General features: G+C 36.2%; 1 protein-coding gene across 28 annotated transcripts in view; it reads left to right on the top strand.

Moving 5' to 3' along the window:
* PTPRD (protein tyrosine phosphatase receptor type D) overlaps positions 1-26,790 on the top strand; it is a 1,313,296-nt gene that overhangs the window by 681,164 nt on the left and 605,342 nt on the right. For all 28 annotated transcript variants that reach the window (XM_087957701.1, XM_087957705.1, XM_087957708.1 and 25 more), the window contains one exon: positions 10,322-10,344. The gene's annotated coding sequence lies outside the window, so the exon portion shown is untranslated. The remainder of the gene's footprint in view (positions 1-10,321; positions 10,345-26,790) is intronic.

Raw genomic sequence — 26,790 nt, forward strand, 5'->3', positions numbered from 1 at the left:
AGAAAGCAAATCTACCAAAGTTTCTCTTATTCGGTTCTCTATTATACATAAACCTGATTTTCCCTATGAAACGTTCCTTGTTTTCACTGCTATTTCTTTCTTGCTATGAAAATAATACATGTTATACCACTCTGTGTGTGTGTGTGTGTGTGTGTGTATTTCAAAAATATACAGAGCAACTTAAAAGTAATAATTTCTCCTTGAGTATGACTTCATTTGACTCATATTTCACCCAGTGAAGTAGAATATCTAGATAGATAAAGAAAATACCGTATATTTGAACATGTTGATGAAAAGTCAGAGAATTTCGGTTGACACAAATCAAGATGTGATTTTGGAAAGCTGCGGGTGGGATGAAATGAATGTTTTATTAAAGATTCTCACTCTATTTGAAAGTCAAAGCAGCCTGTTTCCTTGTCAAAAGTTTCCAGAATGTTATATGCTTAACTAACCCTCTTTAATCAATGACTAACATCACATTGTTGATGAAGTCAAGAAATATCTGCCAGCAAAGTCTGCTTATATTTAAATTGCTTTGTTTCTAATATTTTATTTATTTATTTATTTATTTAACAAATTTACATGGCTGCCCATCTCACAGAATGTGATCATGAGCTGTGTACAGCACACCAATGAAATAAAAAATATAAAACAATTGTATCCAAAACCTTTATAATTATTTTAAAACATTAAAAACAATAAAAAGCAGAACAAAACAAGGAAAGAAAAATAACAGATGGAGTGACGCCAATAATCAGGAAGCCATCTCATGACTTCACCTGTCCCCTGAGGTCTCCAACTCTACTGGCATAACCAAGTCTTGAGGGACCTTTGAAAGCCCAAGAGAAATGTCCCAAAGGTGCTTTTTCAAGACGTAACTGGACTTTCTGGTTTTTCTTTGAAGATGTTTCACTTCTTATCCCAAAAACTTCTTCAGCTCTGTAATCAGAAAAGCAGAAAGTCCCATTGCCTCTTGAAAACCATGACCTGGATGACTGAGAACCTCCATAGACATCCCAAGAGAAATTAATTCAACTCCATCTCTGGGAAGAGAAGATTCCACAATGTGGGCACCTCAGTAAAAGAGGCCCACCAGCTGGAGGGCCTAGGCAAATACAACTGGGAAGAGGAAGTCCCTCAAGTATCCCAATCCCATGCAATGTTGGTCAGTACCAGCACCTTGAATTGGACAAACTGGTAACCAATACAACTCGTGCAGTGGAAGTGCAACATGCATTCTATCAGGAACATGTAAGTGTTTGTGCCTTTCAGAAGAGACTGAAAATCTGACAGTGCCAATTTCCTTTGACCCCCAATGGGGGTGTCCGATTCAGGAGATGGTTAATAGACAAAGAGTTCACTTCCATCCTGCTTATGCATGAGTTCTGTTCTTATCAAGTTTTTTTTATTAACTTCTAGTGCTTTTAATGTTTTAATCTTTTATATTGTTGTTTGATTAGGTTGTAAACTGCTCAGAGTAACTCAACAGTGAGATGGACAGCATATAAATTTAATAAGTAAATAACTTGATGTTGATTTTCCTTTCTGTATTTCTGCCTGCCTGTTTATTTTTCATGTAGTAAACTGTAATACATATAACTCTTTAACAACTGTAGTTGGAATTGTGCCAATGAAACTTCCTGCCACATCTACTTTGCTCATGGTGTATTTTCAAGAAGAGATGCCTCTGTCTCAATTAGCATGGCACTTGCCTGGCACTGAGGCATATTAGAACAAATAAGTCTGAGGATCAACACAGAACTGTTTGAATCAAATTCTAAGCAGTGTGTTCCTGATAAAAGAAGTGAAATGGAGATTTGTATTAGCTACTAGACAACCCGTGACCCATTAGGTCATTCTTCTTTCCATATATAATATAAGCTTGCATGGTTTTTTCCATCTCTTATGAACCCTCTCCCACCCGAAACATCTTTCTTCTCAGCTGACTCATGGACTGCCTACCATTTTGTGGAAACAAAGGGAGATATGAACTGCAAGGAAAACTGTACCCCTGCTCCCCAATCCAATGTATCTATGACCCCTACATTGCTAGAAGGCATCCAATTCACTCAATTTCCTTCTCTCATCAGCCACTGCCAAAAAGAGATTTCAGGTGTTGTCCTTTGTTCCAGAATAGCCAATAGCCACTCACCCATTGGACCTTGTAGATAGCCAATGGAGTGCAGAGGGAGGTGGAGAAAATGGTGGGGTTATATGCCTCTCACATCTTTCCTTGCATCAAGCAACCTAAGCCCTCCTGGGAAGTGTAGTCAGAAGGCATGGTGTTGCTCAAGCAGCCACAACTTCAACAACTTTTATTTCTCTAGGAATCATAGATGCCAGCATTCTGTAAATTAACTTATTTGAATTCTCTTGGTTCAATCATTGTTGCCCAATAGATTCTAATTTCACCCAATTGAAGGTTGGGTAAAGAGACACAAGAGTTTTAGTAGTATAGATTTGCTGTCATTGTGAATGCACCTGGTAGTAATAATACTTTTATACTATTCTGTTTATTTAGTTTTTATGAACAGTATTTTTATCTCAGAGTTTTTATGGGTGGCCTTAATTTTGTTTACTGACGAGAAACAAATTTACATTGGTTCAAAAGACTATGGACTGTAAAGGCAGTTATAATTGCTGTTCTTATATTCCGTATAAATTTATATAATTTCTGTCAAGATGCCTTAGACATCTCTTTGTTTGTGCCATTAAGTATATGAGTATAAAATTCAGACCAGTTCTAATAAAAGAATAAAGTGTTTATTTGAATTGATTTAGTCCTTCAGTGATGGAAATGCACTTTAATGAACCTATTTCATAGTGTTATTGCTGTGAAAATAAAATAGATTTTCATATAATCTTTCTTAATCTCCTGAGGGAGGAAGGGGAAGGAAGGAATAAATTATATACATAATTGAGTTATGTATCAAATCTCAATATTCAAAAAGTGTCACATTTCAGCATCTGAATACTCTTCTGATTGTCCTTTATTGTTGAAAAGGACCAATTTAATCCTAGACTTAATATACATATTTTTGTAAACATTACTATATTTATAGTATGGTATGTTTGCCTATATTTATATTTAATATTTTCAATTTTTTCTCTTTCATATCAGGCACACTGATATGAAAATAGTTGACCCTTTTTCAACTTTACCTAAAGAACTGTAGTTTATCCCTAGATGGAAAGTTTGCAGAAATTTAGTGTCTGATTACTCCAGGAGAGTTTCAATTGATAAAAATGAGGAAAATAAAATTGTCCTTTCAAAGAAACCCATTCTTTTTGTGGGTGTTATTTTAATCCAAATTTTCAAAAGAAAAAAAGAAATCCATACTCTAATGTCTTTCTGTAACATAATGAATTTAAAATGAATATAATTGGGGGTTAAGAACATCTATTATGTAGCTGAAATATTGTACACCCCTCCTGAAATACTCTAAATACAGGTACTTTTGTGTAATCCACAGAATAAATATATACTTAAAAATGTTTTGTAGTAATGTTATGTGCTGCTTCTACAGAGAAAGGGAAAAAGTTAATAAAGGACTCAATATTATTTAATGTTAGCAGCTGTCCCTGGAGTTAGTCTTGTCAATTATGCAAATGCCGGTTTTGTTTTTACTGCTGCAGTTTTAAATATTAAGACACCTTTATCATTTATTTACAACTACCATGCAAAGGTTTCCAGACTTTCACAGAGAATGGTAGTACATAAATACCACCCATTGGGTGGCTTTAAACATGATCTATCAAAAATATTGTGCTCCCTTTTCCTCCTTGCTCTGTAACAGTAATTAACACAGCATGGTTCATAGCCAGCCTTTTCTTTTTGTGATTCAGATAAATTCAAGTAATAAAAAAATCAATATGAAAAAGCATCTTTTATCTAGACAGTAGACCATGCTTAACTTCCTAGTAAATATTTAAAATGGTTTGATCTTATAATGAACAGTGTTGTTGAGGCCAGCATGAACCCAAGGTTTAACTATGCTGTTAGTCCATAGTATATATAAATTTATCTTCTGGGGAGGTACTGCAAGACGTGAGGCAAGATCATTAAAACTTTATGTGGAAATCTTGGAAAGAACTAACAAAAAACTGTTTCAGAAAAAGATTTGAAGAGGAAAACAGCTTTGTAAATATTAATTTAAAATCAGGGGATACATAGAGAAGGTCTGTCAAACTCGCAGCCCACGGGCCAGATGCGTCACGCACTGGCTACACCCACGCCCGGTTTAGCGAAGGGGGAAAGAGTTGTGATATGTCACATGACAATGCCGTGACAATCCAAATTTGACACCCTTGACATAGAGCATCACAAAATTCACAGGATCACCCCTTAAAAACACTTCCTCTTATTTTATTTATTAAACTCATCTCACTATCCAGAGGTCCTTCCCTTTTATTTTACTGGATTCCTCGTGTGATTCTTAAAGTTTATTTAGCACTCTAAAGCTTAATTTTGATTCTATTAGCTAATGCAAATAAACAAATAAATCTCAGGTTTTGTTCTATTCCATGCACTTACCATATTTAATCATAATGTGTTGTTTCACTTTAAATTCCTAGATTCCACAGTCATGCTGCTCAGTTCCAGTGCAAAGGGTGCTTTTATCTAGTTAGACTGAACAGGGAGGATAAAGTGATCTCTGAAAAACAAATAATTTCTGAGAAGTAGGTTTATTGTGTCCATAATGATTTATTTGGAATAATGATTGGATAATCTTCCATGCTGGCCCCTGCAGAAAGGCAGACCCTCACACTGTTCAGTGAATGGCACCTCTGCTCTATTGTTATTCAGCCCTCAATAATTGAATATGCCAATTCATATACATTTTATTCAAACATGGATTCCTGAGTACATTTTCAGAACGATAGACTTTTGTTTGTATCACTGTCAAAGAATCAAAAGTAGACCAAGGCTAATTTTTTGGCATTTCACAGGAAACCCCTGAAAATATTCCAACAAAAATGGAAGGCTTGAAGGAGAATGGAAAGGCGTTGATTGACTATCATAATGTCTATATCTGCTAGATGTAAAACAAGGGTAGTTTCTGAGGAATTTTTCACACATAAAAACAGAGTGTCATATTTAAAATCTGGTAGTTCTGGCACAGAAACCCAAATCAGGTTTGAGAAGAAATAATTTGAGACTCTGATGATTATTGCAGCTCCCAAATGACCACCTTGAAAGAATTAATAACTGGCAGTCATAAACTGGTTTAGTGTGATGATCCTTTCCTGATTCTGTCCAACACAACTTTCCTTTCTATTTACATATTTGTTATTAAACAAATTTACATAGCTACCCAACTCATATATAGGTGATTCCCAGCAGCTTACGACATTTAAAAAAAATTAAAAATGCATCATATAATAAAAACATTTAAAAAAAAACCTACCTCACCTCCCCCCCAAGTCAGGAATATTACAAATAGATTAGCCAACTTGATTGGTTCCATTTCTATTTGTGTGTCCTGAATAAGCACACCCAAATTGGAGATTCATTAATATTAATTCAAAAGGTTGATTTGTTTGAACGCCTCACAATTTTTTTTTTCTTCCAAGTGTTTTTCCACGAATGCAGGGTCCATTTCTTTTTGTTTTGAGATCAGCCATGTGTGGATCCATTAGTTGCAACAGGAATTGACTGACTGGCTTGTTTCTCAAGCTTGATGTCATGGGATGAAAGAGAGTGACTTGTCCAAAGTCACCCATTTGGCTTTCATGGCTAAAGCGGAACTAGAAATCACAGACTCCTGGTTTCTAGCCTGGTGCCTTAATCATCAGATAACCAAACTGATTCTCAGACCTGCAAATGGGCTTTCAAAAATGGGCAGAAAAACAGGTTGGTTTAATTCTCCAGTTTATTCCAGCGGAAAGAGAAAATAACCATTTTTAAAACAAGATTCATCCACCGCAGTAATAATAGCACTACTGTTGAAAAACTGCTATGGAAGACTACTTCCAGGAATTAAAAGGCCCAAGAATGGCTGTAGAATAAGAAATAGGACTTCTCACACATTGCCTTTGGCCACATCACAAGGTAATAAGTGTCTAAGTGCCACTTTCTATTAGTGAGAATTTCAGAGAAATACTCTTCCCTTTTGAAATAAGTTGTAAAAAGAGGGATATGTATGCCTATGAGTGAAATATATGTTTCAATGACTAAGAATGCATAGGAAAAAAAATGCAGAACCCATTTGCCTAATTCTATTTTATATTTACTTAAATAGTATACATTAATTTATATTGATTTGTACTTCTCAAAAATAGTTGTTTCCAAAGAGGAAAACTTTGGCAATAGTTGGATTTTTCCCCCCTTGAACTCTAATTACAATACCGTATAAGCTTATATATTAAAATATAAATATAAACTTTGTTTTTATAGGAACTGTGCAAAATTTTAAATCTTATCTTTAATCTTAAACTCTCAAGCAGGGGTGGAATTCTACCTGGTCGTTATGATTGTTATGTTTGTTATGATTCTGCCCAGTTCGGAGAACTGGCAAATCGCACCACTGGCTGGGCCCTCCCCTCCCCGCCCACTCACTCCTTACATGGCATGCGAGCCATCAAACTTGCCTGCATTTCATAAGTTGCTATTTTTTCCCCCCCAACCATCAGCTGTTCTACTATGCCGGGAGATTTAGATTAGCTAGAAAGCAGGAAATTGTTGGATTTCTTGCTTTCCAGCTAATCTAAAAGCAGAACTGAACCTTCCTTAGGACTGAAGCTTCTATTTTCAATGCAGACTCAGGTAGCAGATTGCAGAATGGTAGATCTCTAAGTGAGACTGTGATTCTGGGAGCAACTCAATCTGCCTGCCTGCTTTGCCTGATTTTGGATAAAAGTTGTTCTTTTTTTAATAAAAAAAATTCAATATTTACATAATGGTGTGTTGTGAGTTAATTTTGTGAGTTTGCTTGTAAGCAAATTTTATGTGACAGACTCAGGTAGCAGATTGCAGAATGGTAGATCTCTGAGTGAAGCTGTGATTCTGTGAGCAACTCAATCTTCCTCCCTGCTTTGCCTGATTTTGGGTAAAAGTTGCTCTTTTTTCATTAAAAAAAATAAATATTTACATCAATATTTACAATATTTACATACAAGCCACACCCCATCAGCAAGCCATGCCCACCCAGTCACATGATCACCAAGCCACACCCACAAATTAGGCCACACCCACAGAACTGGTTGTTAAGAAATTTGAATCCCACCCCTGCTCTCAATAATATTAACGCTGCATTTTTAAAGAATTTTCATCTTAACATTTTAATTAATCAGATGTTTACATTTTTTTACAGAAGAAGTGTTAATTTAGGCACATAACATTTTCTATATAAGGACTTTATCTTTCATAAAGTATTTCTACACATTCCTATTTATTTTTCTGCATTGGAAATTGGATGGTTTAGTGCCATTTTCTGCAAAAAGGATTAAGTAGCAGTTCTATATATTTTTTTTCTTTTTCCATCTTCTAGAAGTCATTTTTTACAAGAAACTAGAGTTGGGCAATTGATGAATCTGCAGTTAAATCAAATAGCCAATGTTCCACAATAAATCTTTAAAAATGTCTCCTGCACCTTAACTGTACATGCTAATCATTGTAAAGGTATTTTTATACCATATTTTAATAGTTCCCAGAATATCCCTTATTCCTCAATCTGTCAGCTGCTTTATTACTCCCATTTGAACAATAAAAGACAATGTAAAACTTTATTTCAACTGATAGCAGTATCCATTAGATACCTCTCTAGTACCAGAGAGAAATTGGACAACACAAAAACTTTTTTTTCATATTTAAGATTCCAGGAAATCATAAGGACTATCCATAACCCTCCACATATTTCTTCTTAAATCCAACTCTTGGGTTATAAAAGTATGATTTAAGAAATCAGAATATTTTTCATCAGAGGAATAATTCAATTAGGATACAAGTGTTCTCCCATTAAGAAGTAAAAAGTATGTATGTGCTTTAACTTGGAATGAGATAATATTTACTTCAAGCTGTAGAGCCACTCTGCCTTCAACTGCAGAGAGAGATCGGGGTCTGCTGTAAAGGGTAATTTTAAAATTACTTAAGCTGAGTAAGAGTTTGAAGTTCACAGATCCTAAAGTTGCCAAGGTTGGTCACCCCTGAATGAAACCTAGTTTCTACACTCACATGCAAAGAGCAATTCCATACTGAACCAGGAATGCTCAGGCTGATACCAAAATGAGGGAGAGAGAAAGTTTCTAATGTTGCAGGTTTTTTTAAGTGTGTGTGTGTGTGTGTGTATGTGTGTGTGTAGGAGATCTATATGACCGAAGAGAAATCATGGAGTACTAGGCATCAGGGTTTGCTTCTGTAGCAAGATTTTCTTTCCAGTCTAAATCTGCAACTATGGATGGTTGTCAGTTTTCAAAGCCTTAAGGACAATTCTGGGAAGTTACAGCCCTACACAATGTTTACGGTTCATGCCCCCGGAATACTTTATTTTCCAGCATATTTAGTTCATTTAGTTCAGTCCACATATCAAAAGTGCCAGTAATACATTCTGTATTATAGCAAAGTTGCTGTTTTCCCTCCTTCCTTTCAGTGTAAAATAGGAACTGACTTCCTGTAAAGTATATATTTTTGTTGAGTTTAATATAATTAGAACAATTCTTCTTCAAGTTACTATGTAAATAAATTATTCAAATTGTTCAAGTGCTTGCTAGACAGTAATAATAAAAACAAATAAATCAAGCTTTAAAAGTGAATTCCAGAAATAAAACATGACATTTGTGGTTGTTTCCATCGACTAATCATTTTATATCTCTCTATAAAATGGCAATAATGTATTTCTATAACCTCATTGGTGTCCCTATTAAATTTTGCCAACTTCCCTCCAGATAGAGAAACTATATTCTAACATAATTTCACCTCAAATTTAATTGAGTCAAGAGAGTTTTGTTAGTGATCTCCAGTAGAGTTGTTAATAGGAAAGAAAGCAATTTTCACCTTATTTATATGTTGTATAAATATAATGCGATTACTACTAAAAACTCAATTTTCTTCATAGTTTTTTTGTTGGAAATTGTAGGTCTTGGATGGATTTGTGATCTTTTATGATAAATTGCAATACAATAGCTAGATGCAATAAGCCAAATAATTGGCTAATACATTATGATAAAATAGCTAGATGCACTGAATAGCCAACATAGGATTGCCTAATAAAACAATCACATTGCTTATTAATTTAATGACTTTCAACATCTATTTCCAATAGCAGTAAAAGCTTATGAAACAATATATTTCTTACTATTTGTTGATTAAAAAATATCGTATTAAAGTTTGCAAAAGAAAGATATATTTTCAGAATATCTCCTTACTATTAAACACAAACATCAAGCCATCTGCTTGTGTGCTTATGCATATGCATGCTTGCTCTAGTTCTAGGCTTTTTCTCATATCTTTCTGAATAAAAAAAATGCATATTCTCTTAATAGTCTTGAGACTGGGGCAGATCTACTCACCATTTACATAATGGTTCTGCCTTGTCTATGGATTGTTGGTTCCTACCTCACCAATTTTATCTGTACAGTTCTTGCAATGAAAGAGCTACAAAACGACAGTTACAACCCACATAGTTAAATATTGGAAAAATTAAAATGAAGAGGTTGAGAAGAATGTCTCTTGTTTCATGGCACTGAAAAACCAATGGAATAAATGCAAGACTATAAAGAATGAGAGATCAAAAGAGCACATATAAAGTTTTTCCCCCCAGTTTTCTCCACAACAAACATTCTTCTGGGTTATGAGGGAATATTTGACTCAAGCTTTCAGTTTTATTTTTTATTTTTTATGTTGAAATGGCCTGTAAATGTACTCAATAAATGCTTCAGGGAAGTCTTGAAACTGGGCATCCTAAATCAGGAGCCTTAACCATTACACTCCATGACTTAACACTTATTTTACACCTTGTTTTTATAACAGTATTTTGTGTGTGTGTGCGTGTGCGCGCACACATGCGCTAAAAACTGTCACTTTTGCAATTCAACTTTGTCAGCCTGATTGCAAATGCTCTTGGGAAACACAAAATGTTACGCAACCTAGTGTATCTCAGATTACTAATGAGGACAAAATATGAGGAAAAAACTATAGTTCTTCAATTTTTCAATTCCTCTAGAAGTTGGAAATCAGTGTAATGAACAAAGCAACTATAATTTTAATCAATTGATAGATTATTTTGCCTCCTTCACTTATTTTATCTTGAATATAATTTCTTTTTAAAAAATAAGACACCAATAAATACAATGAAATCTCACATTTCTTTTTCTCTTTCAACAGGAGCTGTGGTTTACAAAGTTGAGGTAAGATTCCAATCTTTAATGATAATGATAATGATAATGATAATGATAATGATAATGATAATAATAATAATAATAATAATAATAATAATAATAATAATAATAATAACAACAACAGCAATAACAACAATAACATGTGTAAAACCAGAACAAGACCTCAAAACATACCAGCTTCATCTCAGACTCAGTTATAACTTGATAAAATTAAACAAGATTTTCAGTAGTTCCCATTTCCTGGTGCTCCCAGGGAGATTCAACATTGTTTATATACATTCCTGGATTTACATTTTTTTATTTCTTATTTGTATCCCAGCAAAACTTTAAGAAATTAAATGAGACTTTACATTTCTCTTCTCCATTCATCCTTCAAATTTTCATTCATATGACTATCTTAATGACTATGTTTTGTAGTTGAAATTGGCTGTAGCTGGAAATAAACCTGAAGATGACTGGATATTTTTTGCTAATTATGAAGGTATATGTGGTTAGACTGTGTAGGTCATTGTTTGGCTCTCAGATTTTTGGCTCTCTCCTATTTTTCAACTCACTAAAAAACTTCCAGAACATGACTTATAATTTACATTTAATATTTTAGTTCTCTATCTTTTGGAACTATTCTATGTGGGTCAAATTGCTGTATACTGTAGTCGCTCTTAATATGTAATTTATCCAAAAGTAAGTAAATATATGTTTGTATGTATTTGTATGATTCGTGATTACAATCTTCAGGCAAAAAGATTAAACATATTCAGAAAACTAAGACTATTGCTAAAGTATAAATTGAAAAATATGATCAGCATATATGGAAACAGAGCTATGCTGGATTTTTTTTCAGCAGAACAGCAAAGATCAAAAGTAACTGGCACAAATATGGCTTCTTTGTATTTATAGTGCCTACATTAAATAATCATTTCCTCCAATTTTTAGAAACTTCACCCTGAATCCATTCAGTTTTTAATTAAGTGCTTAACACTATTAAGGTTATATACCTTGACTTTTCATAGCCTAGAGCAGGGGTGTTAAACTCACATTATCACAGCTATGTCACGTGACATATCCCCTATTGCTAAACCGGGTGTGGGCATAGATAGCATGTGACTCATCTGGTCCTCAGGCCGGGAAGTTGATAGCTCTGGCCTAGAGTTGTGTTTTTCAGCCTTGGTCACCTTCAGATGTATGGACTACAACTCCCAGAATCCTCAGCCAGCCATGAACAATTGAGAAATGCTTGCCTAGAGATACTATCTTTTAAATATTTTGCTAATTTCCTCATACCCTCATTTAATCCACATCTTTTTAATCTTCAGATCTATAAAATCAGGTCATTTTTTTTCTTCTTTAAGCAAAACATCCATATCGGGTTTCCAGTCTTTCAAAAAAAGGTTTTATTGTTTTTCTCTGACCAAAAGGTCAGTTTTACCATCTCCTCAAGTTCACAAATTTTCACAATCTATTCGCCCTCTGTGGGAATTTTATTATTCCTCCATTGTATTTGGTATGCATCTCCTAACAGATTATATTTAAGGCAATGCAGTCCCAGATACAAAAATGTTCCCTATCCTTGATTTAGGAGAAAAAATGTAAAACAAATGTTGCACAAATTAAAAAAAAAAAGTTCATTATCTTCTCTTTAAATAAAAGTGGTGTAAATCAGGGCAAGGTCAGCCTTCAAACTGCTTGCTAGTTTATAGTTTGGTTTACAATGCAGGCCGACTCCTCCTGGCTGCACTATTGAATACTGATTTCCACATACAGGTGGGCCTAGACTTATAACCACAACTGAGATCAGAACTTCTGTCACTAAGTGAGGTGGTTGTTAAGTGAGTCATGCTCAATTAAAAACCTTTCTTTGCCATAGTTGTTAGGTGAGTCACCGTGATCATTAAGTGAATCTGGATTTGCCCTTTGCTTGTTGGAAACTAGTTGGGAGGATTGCAACTGGTGATCACATGGTCCCAAGACATTGCAATTGTTGTAAATACATGCCAAGCACCCAACTTCGATCACGGGACCACTGGGAGGCTGCAAAGTTCTAAATGTAAGCAGGGATGGGCTTCAAAAATTTTAGCAACGGGTTCTCTGCCCAGTTGCTAGGTGGGCATGGCCATGGTGGGTGTGGCTTAGTTGGCCTCCTACACCACAGTGGGGGGGCGTTTTTGCTCCGGAGGCTCTCTGGAAGCCGGAAATGGGCTTGTTTCTGGCCTTCCCAAACTTCTGGGAGCTTCATTTTTCACCCTCCCTGAGCCTCTCTGAGTGCCCTGCACTTACCTGCATCCAAAAAGGGCCACGTGGGGACTACTGGAAGGGGTGGGGTGGGCGGGGCTAGCCAGGAATGGGATTTGGGGGTTCTCCAAACTGTGCAGAATCTTAGTTAAAGGATCTCCCAAACCGCTGCGAACCGCCAGCAGCCCACCCCTGAATGTAAGGATTTGTGAAAAAAAGTAAGTTATTTTTTCCCCAATGCTTTCATAGACTCAAATGATTGATAAATGAATGGTTGTGAACCAAAAGGCCACTTATGTGATATTTTTCCAACCTACATATGCATGCATACACAAACGTGTGTGCAAAAATAATTTTCTAAAAACTCAATGGGCCTTGAAGTACAAGGCTTTTCCATCGATCCAGTTCAAACATTCATGAGTGTATATGCACGAGTGAGCTGCCACATTTTGATACAGGCAAAAGGTTGTGTTATATTTTTAGCCTGCAGAACATGGCTTTCTAGGGTGAATTGACCAACGCTTAAAAAGGACTCTTAAAAATAAATAACCCCACATTGACAAAACAATCTCTGTACAAATTACTTCTTTATTTTTAGCATATGAACTCTTTATCCCTAATCTTTTGAACAAAATAAAAATTATTATTCCCCTCACATAGCAAGTTCATCTTTTCTATGCGGGGGACTGTCTCTTCCTCTTCATGTAATATTTTTAATGTTATCATGGTTGCAAACACATTTTCAGACTGTCTGGTCAGGCATATAACGGAAAAAGAAAATATCAGCACACTTAACAAATGCATTTGTGTGCTGCTTCCATAGTTCTTCCAGTCGCATGACAACCATCATTACAATTACTATTTGTATCTTTATTTTAATAACTTAATTCATATTTTCTTCATTCATTATATTGCATACTGTGAAAACATCCCTTGTTTCTTCCACTTGCTCTTTATAGCCATGAATGCAAGTTACTTAAACCCCACAGTCTACTATCATAAAGTATATCATCTGAAAATGCCTCAGTAATGCCTAAATAGTAACTGTGAAAATTTGAAGATGACAGAGTTATTTATTCTTATTATATCCCCAGAACTGTGTCAATAATCATATATGAATGAAGAGATTGGGAATAAATGAAATGGAGTTTTCTCAAGAAATGATATAGGTGATTTGGGTTTTGTTTATAATATTTATTTATTTATTTATTTATTTATTTATTTATTTATTTATTTATTTATTTATTTATTTATTTGATTTGCCAATTGTTTACAAGATAATAAGTATAAGTGTATACATAGTTGTGAATACATGAAATGGGTACACATAAGAAAAATAAAAGAAGAATAAGAGAAACAATAGGACAGGGACGGTAGGCACGTTGGTGCGCTTATGCACGCCCCCTACAGACCTCTTAGGAAAGGGGTGAGGTCAATAGTAGACAGTCTAAGGTTAAAGTTTTTGGGGTTTGGGGAAGAAACTACAGAGTCGGGTAGAGTATTCCAGACATTGACCACTCTATTGCTGAAGTCGTATTTCCTGCAATCAAGTTTGGTGCGGTTAACTTTGAGTTTGTATCTATTGTGTGCTCTTGTGTTGTTATGGTTGAAGCTGAAGTATTCATTGACAGGTAGGACATTGCAATGTATGATTTTATATACCATGCTTAAATCAGACCGAAGACGGCGTAATTCAAGGTTTTCTAGTTCTAGAATTTCAAGTCTGGTGGCATAAGGTATTCTACAACGAGTAGAGGAGTGGAGAACTCTTCTTGTGAAATATTTCTGGACTTTCTCAATTGTGCTAATATCAGATACGTAATGTGGGTTCCAGACTGATGAACTGTATTCGAGTATTGGTCTAGCAAATGTTTTGTATGCTCTGGTTAGTAGTGTGATATTACCAGAGAAAAAACTACGTAGGATTAGGTTAACAACTCTTAATGCCTTTATATTACTCCTGAAATTCTGAAAGTTTATACATACACACACACACAAATCTCCACACCAATCTCAACCACCAAGTTTTTTAAAATGCCAGTTGATTGTGCCACATTTGGAAAGCTGGAATTAAATAATCTACATCAGCTTCAAACCCCCTGAAAGACAATCAGAAATTTCACAAGGTGAGGTAAGAATCCATGTTCTGTAAATAATAAGGGTGCCTATTTTCTCATGCTTTGGCTCCAGAATAAAGTAAAATAAAATAAAGCAAAACCCAAACAATTATATGCTTGCTTTGAAATCCTTCTGGAGCTTCAAATATTGGCTACTTAAACATATACTGTATGCCAAGGGTCAAGGTTCTTATATAGGTAGCTATTATCCAGCTCTGAAGCAGTCCTAAATGTGACGTAGTCCTTGACTTATGACCACAGTTGGCCCAGAATTTCAGTTGTTGAGCGAAGTGATCATTAAGCAAGATGCCATGTGCTCTTTTCACTTAACAACCTCAATCCCAGCTCGGCTAATTGCAGTTGTTAAGTGAAGCACAGGGTTACCTCAGGGAGGGAGGGAGCACCCAGGACCCACATAGAAACCTTCTGCATGGCAGGAGGCATTCCTTTTACCCATGAACAGGGTAAACAATACTTTGGCCCAACACACAAGCATAGAAAAACAAGATACAACGGTACATCCAAAACTGTTGTGACACTGGATGCCTAGAGCTTGCTTGCCATGCAGCCATGTGCAGAAACCCTCAGCCAAATCCAGGGCCCAGAAGCACACAATTTACCTTTTCATTTTTCTAGAGCTTCTGACACTCACACCCAGCTGACGTAAGGCACAGTCTTCCTACAGAGGCCTCCTTGTGCCACTCTGCAAGTAGGTACTATTCTCATGATCCTTTAAGAAGGTCCCTTTTAAGGCGACCTGCTTGCCAAATGAAAAAAAAAAAAAAGACTTCCTTGGAAAGATTTGAATATAATTTTCTGAAATGTTTCTTAGCGGTACAGACAATTACCAATTCAATATATTGAGACTTTTGCTTTTAGAAAACTAGTATTTTCCATGCCCTAAAATTAAGCGTTGACTACTATTGGAATATGGAATATTAGGTCACAGTACATTTCCTGTTCCTAGATGTGATAAAAATATGACTTGCCTTTATTTTCTTTTTATTTTCTTTTTTTTTAATACACTGGCAATACCAATAATCCTTTCATTTCCTTTTACCCCTGAACTGTGTAAACAATACTTTGAACAAACACACAAGCAAACAAAAACAAGACACAAAGAACATTTTTTATTTATATCAAAGGTCAGATTTTATTATCATATCTTAATTGTGCTTCATTGTGTGTCCAGAGCTATGGGCATTCTAACATCCAAGCTCCGGTTACTGAGCTAATAAAAATGATTGTGTTATATTCTTTCCCAAGTAGATTTGTTCATATGTAAGGTTCCAATTACCCACTTCTATCCACCACTACCATACCTCCATCTCACATTTTGTTTTCAAAAGCATATTCAACTGATTACTGAGTATTTTCATTATCTTACTAGAGCGGGTGTCAAACTCGCAGCGTCACATTGCCATCACATGACATTTCGCGCAATTTTTCCCATTCGTGGAACTGGCATGGCCTGTACCAGAGGTGGTATTCAGCCAGTTCGGACCAGTTCTGGCATACCAGTAGCGGAAATTTTGAGTAGTTCAGAGAACCAGTAAATACCGCCACTGGCTGGTCCCGCCCACCTGACCCTGCCCTTTCCTGTCCTGTATTCTCTTGTTTTTTAGCTCATCTGATTTGCACTGGGCAGAGTGGATTGCCGCACCTCAGCTGAGCTAAAAAACAGCTCCCCGCAATTGTGCTGACACAGAGGATGTTTTTTGAGTGCTGTGTACGCATGCAAAGCGCATGAAGTGCGCAAAACATAGAACTGCTGTCATAGAACTGGTAGAAAAAAAATGTGGAATCTCACCACTGGCCTGCATGTGACGCATCCGGCCCATGGCCACCAGTTTGACATCCCTGTACTGGAGTATTGCTTACCTTTTCCTTGTTTCTCATTTTACCTGTCAGTCCTCACTTTGAAAATATGGTTGTGGAAGTAAATAAATGTACATACTTGTTTTTGGTGTCCCATACATCAATTAATCTATTTGCAGCTTCTCCAATCATCTCCAATCCACTTCTTCTGGGATCTTTGGCAAACTCAACTAAGAAGTAATGTGCATATCAGTTCATAATGCATTTGTCATGCTTACCCCATGTAATGGGGATATATGGAATGCTTAGTCTTCTGACTAAAAGGGTTTACCAATTTCAGTGATAAGTATCTTGCCTCATTTTCATTTTCATCTGTTTATCTGAATTAATAAGTACCACGTATGAGGGTTTTTTTTTGCCCTGATTACTTGGAAGCATGTAAAAGCTAATATTCAAGGACATTAAAGGAAAAAATAAAAGTAATGAAGTCTTGGTAAGGAAGCGTTAGTCTTCTGTTTGGCCCCATAAAATAAAATAAACATTACAAAGGAAAAATGAGTCCTATAAACATTGGAAAGACAGATAAGTTGACATATTGTTCCGCATATCTCTGTTTAATAATATTATATTTCATTTCCTGTGCTAAGAAACAGTCATTACCCAAAGCAGCCATTCGTAAACAGCCATTGTGAACAGATTGCATCCTTGTTGGTGGTATGATAATTGAAATAAGTTTACCAGTCTTTTATGAGAAAATACCAGATGTATAAAATACCTATTAATCAACTCACTCGCTTTTGCAGGCATCAGCTTCAATACCAATGGCTATTAAAGAATAAATGGGATAAGAGATTTTAAAAAAATCAGATAGGAAAAAAGACAAGAGAATAAAGAGAATTAGCCGTGTAGCTCAGCAATGTGGTATGCTCCTTGAAGAACATAGGATGAGGGACGATACTGGGTGCTCAGATCAATTCTTTCGAGCCACGCTCACATATCATCATGTTCATCAATTTAGCATTTATTTGATTTTTCATAATTGCAGGAGTACATTAACCAGGTTTTTTTTTTTTTAATGAATGATGATCTAATGTACCAGATTGCCAGATTCATCACTTCCTAGCTTCATTCCCCTCACCTTCTAATTGCTAATCACATTTTCATTGAATTCTCTCTTAGGCTGCAGGATCACTATTTGTTCTCTGGTGTGCTAGCGATAATATTACATTTATTTTGTTATTTTCCTGTAAAGCTCAGCGGTGGCAGAAATAAACAGCAGGGGCAGCTCAGAAAGCACATGTGCTGGTATCATTTTAGGGAGAGCAATGAGATTACAGATGTGTACGGTAGAGCTGTGAAATGCACATATGGAGAAATACAATTTCTACTATATACTGGGGATACTGGATAAAAAAGCAATGCTATGACTATTTGCAGTCCTCAGATTAAAAGGCATCCAGTAGCATCCAAGTGTGTACATCTCAATTTTAAGATATTCCACTAATTTTTCTTAGAATGATTGTGTTTTGGCAAATGAAGGCAAATGTATGTGTTTCAGGATAGTGTTGCAGGATCCAACCTGAGTCAGTCACTGGAACCAAAGGTCACTGGAACCCTCAGGGATCTTCTCTTTCTCTCTCCAGACTGCATACACTGGGATGTGGCCTGCCTACTACTCGTAAATCACATTCCTCTTGACTGACAGGGAGATGACAGTCCTGAGTTGCCATGAGCTTATCAGTACTTAAAAGCCAAGGGCGCAGCAGCACAGAGAAACAACAACCAATGATTTAATAGTCAGCTGTCCACATCCCAACTAAAAGCCACATACAACCAGGCACCGCATACATGCTACACATATAACAGTCCGGTGCAAACTTTCTGGAGAGAGAGAGAGAAGTTCCAGCAGCAGAATAACAGATTAACAGAGTTAGAAGGGACCTTGTAGGCAGGGGTGGGATGCCACCAGTTCTGCCCAGCTCTATAGAACAGATAGCTTTGAAGAGCAGCAGACACCAAACCGGTTCTGTGTCTGCTGTTGTTTGGCCCAGCCACCCGCCCGGGCTCTTACCTGTCCTTTATTTCCTGCTTTTTCAACCTCAGCTGCTTTGCGCGGCACAACTGAGGTTGAAAAAGCAGGGGAAAAGAGGCTTTTCAAATGTTGCGCACCCGCGCGCAGAGCTTTTCAGCTGTCTGGGCGGCACAGCTTAAGGTTTTTTTACACATGCGCGCAGCGCAAAACATAGTCACCAAACTGGTAGTAACACCGGTTGAATCTCACCCCTGCTTGTAGGTCATCCAGTCTCTTGCTCAAGCAAGAGACCATATACCATTTCTGACAGATATCTTCTTGAGATCTTCCAGTGATGGCGCTCCCACAACTTCTGAAGGCAAGCTGTTCCATTGTTTGAGTGCTCTCACTGTCAGAAAATTTCTCCTTATTTCCAGGTTAAATCTCTCCTTGTTCAGTTTTTATCCATTCTTCAAAAGCTTGCAGTTCAGAAGCTTGGAAGACTAAAGCTTTGGTCTAGCAACCTACTCAGGTTGGATTGTGCTTTGTATTTAGGCTCATTATAGACCAATTCCTAGTGATAAAATCCACTTTTTACTGCATCAGTTTATTTAGATAGCTGGAGGAGCAAAGAATTCAGCTTTCAAAGAGCAGGAAATGCTGCTATAATAAGGAACCTGATGAAGCAAATGGAAAGACACTCATGATTGCCCTTAAGAAAGAATCTGCAATGGTGGAAATAAAATATATAAATCCCAAAGTCTTCTCATAGGTGAAAGGGGCAGCATATAAATTTAATAAATAAAATTAGTACGCTCAGTTGTCTGCAAAAAAGCAGAACATTCTCTGCCCTGAATTTGTTATCAGTTTTGCCTAAAAGTCATAATGTAGTTTTAGAAATTAAATGAATGAATGAATGAATGAATGAATGAATGAATGAATGAATGAATGGTGATGGAGTGATGGCCAAGCACGCACATATGTGAAGCTCCACTCGCATGAATGAAGGGGGCTTGAGCAGAGAGTGCTTGTGTTCACACGTGAAGCCCCACTTATACAAGTGAAGCTTTGCACATGAGCACAAGCACCCTCTGTTCAAGTGGGTGGAGCTTCACACATGAGCGCAAGGGTCCACCATTCGTATGAGTAAAATTTTGTGCATGCATGTGTTTGCCCAGCACTCACACGAGTGGTGTTGTGCAGGCACGAGTGCTCCTGCCACTCACACATACATCCTGGGCCAGGCCACCAAGATGGAAAAGTTGGGGACCACTGTATTAGAGTTTGCAAAAAGAGAACAAGTTAATCAAGTCAATTTTTCTTAAAGTATACCATATAGCACAGGTGTCAAACTCAAGGCCCGCGGGCCAAATGTGGCCTGCCACATCCCCTTTGAGGGCAACCATTATGCTGACGTGGCCCTAGGTGAAAATGAGTTTGACACCCCTGCCATCTAGAATGATTTCAAGCTTTGCTTCATATACTTAAATATTAAAGTATCTTTATCCATCTTCAAAACAAGGACAGAGTGCAATCGAACTTGCGTACATATGAATAAGCCATATATTGTAATTTGTTCTTAAAGTATTTACAATCGCTATCCTCCATTCTATAAATATCTAGTTAAAAACAAATCTGTATTTATGTTCAGATACAAATTCTCACTATAAAAAACAGTATTCCTATAAAGAATAGTAGCTATCCTGCTGATCTGCATTATCTATAAACTCTCTTTGAATTGCTCATTGCAGTCTGGTATCTGTGGTTGCCTTTAATATATTTATATTTATTGTGATATATCCTACAAAATGGTGAAAACACATGTCTCACCCTGTTAAACAGTAGTTCTAATCATCCTTTACTATTGATAATTCTTGATTTACTACAATTCACCTAGTGACCAAAGTGACAGTGACAATAGCAATAGCACTTAGACTTGTATACCACTTCACAATGCTTTACAGCCCTCTCTAAGCAGTTTACAGAGTCAGCATATCGCCCCCAACAAGCGTAAGTATGGAAGGCTGAGTCAATCTTGAGACAATGAGCCTTGAACTGCTGAAAAGCAGAACTTGCCTGCAGTACTGCATTCTAACCACTATGCCACCATGGCTCTGATGTGACTTATGGTTAGTTTTCACATGACCATTGAAGCATCCTTATGGTCAGGTGATCAAAATTCAGTTGCTTAGCAACTGGAATGTATTTATGACAGTTTCCCTGCTCCAAGATCCTGTGATCACCATTTGTAACCTTCCCAGCTGGCTTCCAACAAGCAAAATCAATGGGAAAGGCCAAATTCACTTAACAACCTCGTGATTCATTTTAACAACTACAATGATTTGTTTAATGACTGTGGCAAAAAAGGTCATAAAGTAGGTCACAGTTCACTTATTTTTTTTAAAAAATAAATTTTATTAAATTTACAATTAAAAACATATCGACATTACATACACAAAAAAGGGAAAAAGAACACTCAGCCTTACGAACCGAAAGAGAAGAGAAGGAGAGATATAAAAGAAAGCAAGAAACAAAGAAAGAGAAAAAGAAATGAAAAGAATACATTTAAAAAACAGATAATAAAGTAGGTCACAGTTCACTTAATAACGTAAATGTTTAGCTCAGTTGTGATCATAAGTTGAGGACTACTTGTGTTAGCTATGCTGGCTGTGGCTGCAGACAGAAGCAGCTCATCAATATGTGAAGGCAATATTGTCCAACATTGTTTTTATAAACTCTTCAATGTAGTGAATTTTGTATTTCTGCTCACATAGAAGTAGTATAGGTCACCCTTGATTTAAAACTCTAAATAAACTATATTTGAGCATTAAAATTACAACTGTAAGTCATGACAATTGAATCATCATTGTCCAACAAAGTTTTACAGCCTATTTTTGTGGAAATTATTAACCAAATACTATGGCCGTAAAGCAAACACCATGGTCATTAAGCAAATCCATTGTTCGCTATGGGACCATTTTTTGTGTGACACAATGAGAAGTAATGACTGATTTTCTATAAAAATATAGTAAATAATGGTCAGGTGACTACAGGAAGCTTCAAATAATAGTAAATGTGGCTTGGTTGCCAATTGCTGAAAATCACTGAGCAACCAGTTGTAAGTCAAGAACTACCTGAAATAAGATTTCTGTAGAATCAAGTTCCACTCCAGACGACTTAGTATAATTTTCTGGACCATATGCTCATAATTTTCAGCCACTTTTGTAGCCAATAGAATGTTGGTATTACTACTTTAAGCTCTCTGCATATTGTTTTAACTTGGAATTAAATGCAGTGGTACGCCTGTAGTACTGCACCAAAAATGATACTTTCCAGCAGATTTCATTCATTGACAATATAATGAGAAAGAATGATGGGAAGAAGATTAGGCCTAGAGAAGAGATATGGGAAAGAAAGGAGGAGGGGATTCTCGTGAGATGAAAGGAGAAATGTGAAGTCCTTGTTTGCTGAGAAAAACCTGGATCATTTTAAGAGAATGAACTTTGCTATCCAGAGAGAAAATTGAAGTATGGGGACAGATATGCCAATCAGGACTCTAGGAAATCCTTTGAAGGCAGTAACAGATTGGAACTGCATCAAAATAAAACTTCTGGGTATAGTAAACATTGTGAATGGTATAACACAGCATTAGGCTGAGGCTTACATTCCAAAGGAATTGGTGGAGAGAGAAAGCTATATCACCAACCTTGATTCATTGCCTATCACCAACAAAGCATTCCTTGACAAGCTTTAAGCATACTCTGTTTAACAACATGTAATGCCCCAAGTGATATTTCAAGGGTTCCAACACTAGACATCTATTGATATAATGTATGTTAGTCATCTATTTGTAGAGTGTGTGGTCAATGTATTTTTGGAGGAGGACATTTGAAGAACCAATATGGTTTATAAGTGAGACGCTGAGATTTTAAGTTGGTTGTCTGAATCTCTGGCATACAATTAAAGCAAATTACTGCCATGCGCTGTACATGGAGCTACCCTTGAACAGTATCCAGAAGCTACAATTGATACCGAATGCAGCAGCATGGACAGTTCTGGCCACCCCTAGGATTAACATGTAACATTGCTGTTCCAGAAGCTACACTGGTTGCCAGTCTGCTTCTGGATCCAATTCAAAATTATCATTTTTAACGCCCTTCATGACATTGGACCTGGTTATCTGTGGACCTGATTATCATCTTAAGGGATGATCTGCATCCTTTAAGCCAGCAGAGAGGGCATGCTGCAGATCCCATCGGACAAGAGTTACAGCTGGTGGGAGTCTAGGGGGAGAGCCTTCTCTACTGTGACCCCTAATCTTTGAAACATTTTGCCACTTAAGGTTTGACCCCATTCTTTTGGTCTTCCAGAGTAACATTAATTATACAAGTTCTATTTACTAAGTAATTTAAATAATTACTTAGGAAGAAGTTGATAAGTAATGAATTTTTTTAGCAATTAAAGAGGGCTTCTTACACTCTTCTTTCAACCTCTGGTATCCTCTTCCTTTCTTAACATTCCCATTCCTTTTGCCACATTTCTCTCCATTTTCCATTCCTTTTATTTTCTTCTCTTTCTTGTGTAGCTATTCTTTACTCTTATCTCATTTCCTCCTCCTCCTCCTTCACTGTTCTTCCTGAAGGGACTACTTTGCATGGATTGATATCTTAGAGAGAAAGATTGGTGTGTGGAGACAGGGGGCAAGTAATTTTATAAATAAGGTACTTTTTAATATGCAATTATAATTATTAAAGTTGAATTAATCATTTTTTTCTTATGGACATACATATATACATACATACATACATACATACATACATACATACATACATATATACATATTGTTATACACATATGTGTACATATGTATACAAGTATACATATAAGTATACCCAAATATAGTAGTGTCCCCTACAGGACATTTATCATGATATAGGTTTTGCTAGACACATCAACTTCAGGTTTGGAAAATGTAGAGCTTGTCATCAACTTCAGGTTTGGAAAATGTAGAGCTTGTCATAATCCACAATTTTGTTTCTGTGTTGCACTATATTCTTGTCTACATGTAATTTTTTGTTATTTCTTTATTACATGTTACATCTGTCTACCATTTTTCTAGCAGCTCAAGATGACATATCTATGCCTCTTCCATTTTTTTCCCACAGCAACAATCTTGTGAGGTAGACAGACTGGCCCAAAGTCATCTAGGAAGGTTTCATGGCTGAAGCGGGATTTCAACCTTAACCACTAGACTTTGCTAATTTTTTTTAGAAAATTCCTTTTTTATCCTCTTTCTAAGAATACATGTAGTCCTAAACATACAATGATAATTGAGGCCAGAATGGTTGTAAGTTCTGCTGGTCCTTAAGAGGTCATCACATGACCGAGCCAATTTTATTACTTTTTTAGGAGTGGTCCTTAAACGAATACCATGGTTGTTAAGCAAACCCATTGACTGGAATAGGTTGTTTTTTTCTAGAAACCAGAAGAAAATATTGATTTCCAACAAAAAATGTTGTAAATCATGATGATCATGGGATGTTACAAATGGTTGGAAATACAGGCCTATGCCAAGCACTCAAAATGTGATCATGTGACCACAGGAACTTCAAATCCTGGCCATTACCTTTTGGCAATTTTTTTTATACATTTAAACAGTCACTAATCAACCAGCCATAAGTCAAGGTTTCCCTAAATACAGTGTTTAAATATAAATTCACATACCTTTTTTGTACTGTTTCCTTTTAAAACATACGTCTAATTCAGAAACAGGGTGAACCTTCATGTCAACTCATGCAAAACTGACATAATGTAGAAATAGACTCTTTTTCCTATTGTTATTCGAGCATAGGTAATGGCATGACAGAAGTCTCAGCAAAAGGGAAGGAAAGAATGAGATATTATTGCAAAGTGCAGGAACTGTAAGACAGAAGATCTCTAATCAATTCCAGAGACCCTGAGTCATGAAATTGGAACAGGATAGGAGAAAGGAAATCAAGTGAATAGGATCATCAGACCAATTTAAATCCTCTGAATTGCAAGTAGCATCCCTGGACAATAATGGTAAAATAGGGGTCCATTTTAGGTAGCTCATCTAAAACACTCCAATAATATCATTGAGACTCTGGGGGAATTTTTTTCAGCAATTAGTGGCATAAGCATCTAGTAAAAATAATAATTCCTGTAATGAATTAAATAAAAAATAATAAGAACTGCAGTAGATAATACTAACCATAATAACTGGCATGAAATGTGTATCCTGCGGTTTCAGATGATGTCATAATCTGTTAGAGCAGATTTAATAGTATTTTCGCCTGGAAGCTAAACCATTATGTTGTGTTTAATTTCTCTAAGATGTAAATTACATGGTTCAGTGTTGCCTAGCATTGGCTACTGCCATTTTAGATTCTTATGCTCGCAGCTGTCAGGAACATAATGTTTATGGGTGTTTTGTTTATCTAGGAATCTTAATCATTAGCATACTTATCTTAAAATTATCCCACACTGCTTTATTCTTCTGCAGAATTCTCAGTCATCCATTCAGACAATACTAATTTCACCTTTCGAGAAGTATATAAATATTAGAAAGGAGGTGCTTTAGAGTTCAAAGAACCAACTCTAATTTTCTGGGTTTGATCAGTGGATCTGATCCCTAACAGCATATATCTGATGTCTAGATCTGGAAGTCAAAGCCATTAAACAACAACAACAACAACAAAATGTCTTTCTGAATTTAAAACAAATAAACAAACATGAATTTACTATTGTTCTTTAAGAAGATATAAATGAAATGAGGCTAATGATGGTTGTGTTCCCTTTTGATTTGATTTGCCTTCATCTTGGCCCAAGAGCCTCATGGAAGACTCTTTAGTGAGAACTCTTGCAATCACCACAGAAGGAGGCCAGAAAAAGCCACTGAGGTGTCAAGGTTAATATTATTAGAGAGTCAATTAGTCTAGTGGTTAAGGCAACAGGCTAGAATCCAGGAGACGGTGAATTCAAGTCCTATCTTAGGCCTGAAAGCTGGCTAAGTAACCTTTGGCCTCTCACACTCTCTCTCATAGTATCCCACCTCACAGAGTAGTTGTGTTGGGGAAAATAGGAAGAGGAAGGTGTGTTGGGTATGTTTCTGCCCTGAGTTATTTATAAAAATAATAAAGGTGGGATATAAATAAATAATATATATATTTTTAAAAAATATTAATTCCAATGTAATGTGAAAGCTGTAAGGATTGGTACTTACAGGTATACATTCTGGCAGTTAGTAAAATCTCACATATTCTAAGCCTTTTGGTAAAAACAAACAATATTTATAAAAGCATTATTATCTCTAAATAGGTATTAACAATTTAATCTCTATATTGTGATTGTTTTGCAAATGTTCTTTAAGGTGATTTGAGAGGGTGGATGCTATTTATTAGAGTAATAAAATTTATGGATTCTTTTGTTTCGCTCATTGCCGTGTTGCCTACCTTTCAGAAATGGGCAGTCAAATTACATACAGTAATCAAAAATATATTCCATTATGCAAAACAGAAAATCTACATTAGATGAAGGACTTTCACCCTAAATTTCCTACTAAGACAATCCATTAGCTAAATTGCTGTAGCGATATTTTAGTGAACCTTTGAGATCAAATAAAGCTGCCTCTTCTCCACAATAGTTATCATCTGTTGCAGAGGTGGTATTCAGCAGGTTCTGACCAGTTCTGGAGAACCAGTAGTGGAAATTTTGAATAATTTGGAGAACCGGCAAATACCACCTCTGACTAGAGATTTTACAGCATCCTTCCCCTGCCACGCCCACCAAGCCATGCCCATAGAACCGGTAGTAAAAAAAATTGAATCCCACCACTGATCTGTTGAAAATATGAAATAGTCACTGTATCCTATTATATATAATATAGTCCTTATTTACGGCATAGCATTATTTGGTAACAATTTTCTTCTCCTGCGAAACTCAGGAGGTTTTTCAGTAGTGCCTTGACCTTTAAATGAAAGTTGACACTTATTTATTTATTTATTAGGGTTTTTTTTAATAAAAAATCCCAGGATCTATTCTGCAGATCTCACAAAGTAGTTAGGAATCAGCATTTTGTACATGCAAGGACAATTTGAAATATAACGGTTCAGATTTGTGATAAAATGGTATGACAGTAACTGTCTGTCAGGAGGAAGGGGCCTGTAAACTTAAATTAGCAGTGGAGAATTGGCAAATAGGAAATTGCTGGTTTGCCTGAGGGAGAGAGATCTTAGTTTGCTTTTCATTTTCAGCCTATCT

The sequence above is a fragment of the Notechis scutatus genome, chromosome 2 (assembly GCF_049901735.1).
Source record: "Notechis scutatus isolate UNSWTSFEM ecotype Mainland chromosome 2, rNotScu1.2, whole genome shotgun sequence".
Taxonomy (NCBI): Eukaryota; Metazoa; Chordata; class Lepidosauria; order Squamata; family Elapidae; genus Notechis; species Notechis scutatus.